The 4,214-nt window shown below is 37.5% G+C and overlaps 1 pseudogene; it reads left to right on the forward strand.

Moving 5' to 3' along the window:
* Positions 1-618: 618 nt before the first annotated feature.
* On the forward strand, positions 619-2,495 carry LOC101083371 (annotated as a pseudogene).
* Positions 2,496-4,214: the final 1,719 nt, after the last annotated feature.

The following is a 4,214-nucleotide window of genomic DNA, read 5'->3' on the forward strand; positions in this document are numbered from 1 at the left end:
AAAGCTGACATCTGGGTTCTCCATGTAACTAGTCACATGAGGCTACCATATGTCTGTGTCAAATACGTAATTAATACCAGAACGTGCTAGAGAGAAAGTAGAAATAAAAGCAGGCAGAGAGTCAGGAAAGGATTTTAGAAAAAGTAGAGTTCAAAGCCTAAGCTTTGACCTGATCTCCCTTGCTAATGTAAAATATGACCACTTCGTTATAATGTTAACACAATGTCATTTGGTAAGCTGTGTGTTGGCTTCAAAGGTTTTGTAAAGATACCCAAAGCCCATAGGGACTGGTCATATGTCACCCAAATTTTAAAAAAACTGAAGAAAATAAAATTTCTTCAAAGGATCTCCCAGGAGAGTTCTAGTTTTCTTTGATCTTTTCAGCTAGGGTCTAATGCTAGTAGTGTCTTTCCTATGAATTCTCAACATAGGAAATATAAAGAATGCAAACTTAGAATCCCACTTGCTTCTTATGTGACAAGAGGAATAGCATAGTTGTCAGATGTCTTTGAACTCACTTCTGACATGTCTAATGGTGTGACCCTGAGAAAGTCATCTGACTTGTCTGAGCTCCAGTATTACCATCTGTAAAGTAAGAAGGAAGGCAGCTACTTCATAATGTCATTACGAGAATTACGAGACCTCATAGGTAATACACTTAGCACAGTACCTAACACTGTGCTAGTAAACCTAATTCACTCATCTAGTAAAGATTTCAATAAACTGAAATCTTTATTTCTATAAATAGGAGTTCCTATCATAAGCCACTCCAATGTAAAATTATTTTCTTTTAGATGTATATTCATTCATTTTTACAAATATTTGAACTCAATTGTATTATGTAGATGTTAAAGGAACTACCAAAAACGTAATTTTTCCACCTTCTAAGAATTTGCCATACACACCACATAATATTCTTTAATACAAACAAATGTCATTAAATGCCAAAGGGAGTAAATACATATACCACAGTATAGAGATTTCACTGTGTCTCTGAAAAAAAAAAAGGAAAGATTATCAGAAAAAAAATATTTTCAGATCAGCAGAAAAAAAAAATGTATTGCTCATTCCAACTTAGTAACTATTTAATTCAATATTTTGACACTGTTACTGGGTCAGGCAAAGGTCCATCAATAAATCAATAAATATTTAATGAGCATCTACTATAATCAAAGATTATTGATGCTCTAGGGTTAATGGTGGTGGCACTGCTGAGCAGAATGCAGAATACCACTGCCAGCACAGGGAAAGTTTCTGGGCCTCTCCCTTTCAGCTCACCACCAGCTTGAGATTACCAGCATGCTCATGGTGATACCTAACTGCAGACTGCTGGCTACAAAAGGAGAGGAGCGGGCAAAAAGGGGTGGGTGTCAACCAGTTTGGCAACAAGTACATCTAGCCAACCAAGCCCCTCCCCCTGGGGTGCCCCATCCACCTGGACCCTCTTACTAATTATACTTTTGGTATAAAAGAGTACCTCTATGAGAACGATAGCTTTGTTGTAGCTAGGTTTCATTGCATGGGCAAGGAATTTGATAAACTTAGAAAGAGGAGGGTCGTAGAAGGGGTTCTGATTATGCATGAGTATTGGCTGGCCCATGCATTACTGCTACAGCTAGGAACAACTTTCTTCAAATTACCAAATGAAGTGTTAAACTTAACCCAGGAGAAGAGGTTGAAAGACTAAAATGCTTAATGGCCGAGATACCAAGCCCTGTAGGTCATTGATGACTGCATTGGTAACTGGAAGAAACCAAATTTTGAATCTCATCAATATCCAGACCTTTCTGCACATATTACACAACCTAAGGAGCATAAGAATTTGTTTTTGGTTCAGCTTCAAGAAGAAACCTTATATGCGGTCCCTAAAACTGCAGCTGGTAGCTGCACCATTGTTTGAACTGTATGATGATGCCCTGGGATAAAGACCCATCATTTCTAGTCTCCCTTGGCTTTGGGGCAGGTTCAATTTTATATACAACTGAATTTCTGAATGATGGAGAAAGTTGCTCTGTGAGCACAGCTGTACACAGTATAGAATAAACATGGTAGAAGAAGTGTTTTGGGTTTTTGTTTTGTTTCATCTTTTTCCCAATCCCTAAAATGCCAGCTACTATCCACTGTTTGAATAGTAAAGTTAATATAAAAAACTAGACAGTGGTGTAACCAGATGTGAAAATATTTAACTTTTTGTTCTGTATTTTTTGTATATTAAAGAAAGTGGACTCCAAAAAAATGTTTTCTAGCATACCATATCCTCTTTAGGTATCAATGTATTATATAAACCTTAAATCTTATGATAAATACACTATAGTCATGACTGTGCTTGTGCTACATCTCATCCTTATGCTAGCCTTTTACTCTGGTATTTTATCCTGATATATTAGGACCAATCAGCAACCTCAAAATGCTCAACAGTATGTGGCTTCTCTTTCTTTTCTTTCCTTCTTTCTTTCCTTCTTCTTTCTTCCTGTCCTTCCTTCCTCCCTTCCTTCCTTTCCTCCTTCCTTCCTTTCCCCCATTCTTTTCTTTTCCTTTTCTTTCTTTCTTTCTTTCTTTCTTTCTTTCTTTCTTTCTTTCTTTCTTTCTCTCCCTTTCTTCCTTCCTCCTTTCCTCTCCCCTCCCCTCCCCTCTTTCTTCCAAAAAATCCTGTTTATGTCATTAGGGTGGTGCTTTATAAGCTTCAATCAATTACAGAAATCACCAGGGGCCCTTGTTAAAATGCAGCTTCTGATTTCAGTAGGTCTGAAATCCTGGTGATGCTAAATTTCTGCATTTCTAGTAAACTCCCAAGCAGTGTTGCTGGTCTATGGACCATACTTTGAGTAGCAAGCACTAGTTCTTAAAAATCCTTTATATCATGATGACTATAGTTAACAATACTATATTATACACTTGAAAGTTGTTATAAGAGTAGAGCTTTAATGTTCCCACTATAGCAACAAAATGGTAATTATGCAAGGTAAAGGATATGTTAACTAACATTTTGGTAGCTATTTCACAATATATGCATGTATCAAGTCATTACATTGTATACCTTAAACTTACATAATGTTACACATCAATTTTATCTCAATAAAACCAGAAGAAGAAAAAAAAAAAACCCTTACAATGCTTCAATTCTAAGCATTTCTTTCAATAGCTAGACATAGCTGGGGAGGCAAGAAATACAAGAGGAGTCTGCCTGCTTCTATTTGCTGACCATCCAATAATTATGGTTAACAATTCCTGAAGACTCTCTTTTTTGCCAAGCATTGTGCGGTGTGCACTGAATTCATTATTTCATTTAGGCTTTACAATGACCCTGTGAAGTAGGAATTATTATTTCTGTTTTACAGGTGAGAAAACTGAGGTTTGGAGAAGCTGAATAACTTGCTCAAGGTCACATCAACTAGCTAATCCATGACAGAGATAGGAACTGAACACAAACATTCTAGCTTACAGTCTAAACTCTTCACATTCACTGTCCTACTCTTTCATACTGTACTTACTGAGCAAAAACATAACCACATTTGGTTCTAAGGCAGTAGATTAATCTGTTATTCATTTGGTGTCCTTACAACTGGAAATCCTTAAGAGCTCTCTCCCAACTATTGGGAAAGGGTGAGATATAGGCGATTTATAGAAGTACTCCCTACTTGGCCTCAGGGAATGTCTACTAGTTAAATTGCCAGACCTCTAGATAGCTCACTACCCACTAGCCATCATCAATTCTTTTTCCCCTACTCCTGTCTCTATACTTGCCACCGTGGACCTTCCACTGTCTCTGAAATTCTTCCCTTGGCTCCATGATGAGTGTTGAAGACCAGCTCTGGCCACTTCCCAGACCACACTCCCAGACCCATCCAGGCAAATTTTACCCTCCCCCACCAATCAAGAGGGAAAGTTTAGACACTGAGCCAGCTGTAAGCCACAAAACTGATTCAGGCTTATTAATTTGCAGGCAGGAAAGGCTTTAACAAATCAGGGAGCATTTTGCTTAAGTGACCTCATCTCCCATTTGTACCCTTAATGGAGAAACTGAAATTGTCAAATCAGTGGAATATGTTGCCTCCTTTTGCACACAAATAATTTATTTTAAGACTTTTCATGCCTTCAGGGTTCTCTTTTCTGGGTCACAAATGATAAAGCGCACAAAATTTTATTCATTTCTATCATGGTCCTGGAGATGTTAAAAATCACAGTCTGCTTTTAATAGCTTTTCTATCAATACA

Source organism: Felis catus, chromosome D3, assembly GCF_018350175.1.
Source record: "Felis catus isolate Fca126 chromosome D3, F.catus_Fca126_mat1.0, whole genome shotgun sequence".
In the NCBI taxonomy this organism is placed as follows: domain Eukaryota; kingdom Metazoa; phylum Chordata; class Mammalia; order Carnivora; family Felidae; genus Felis; species Felis catus.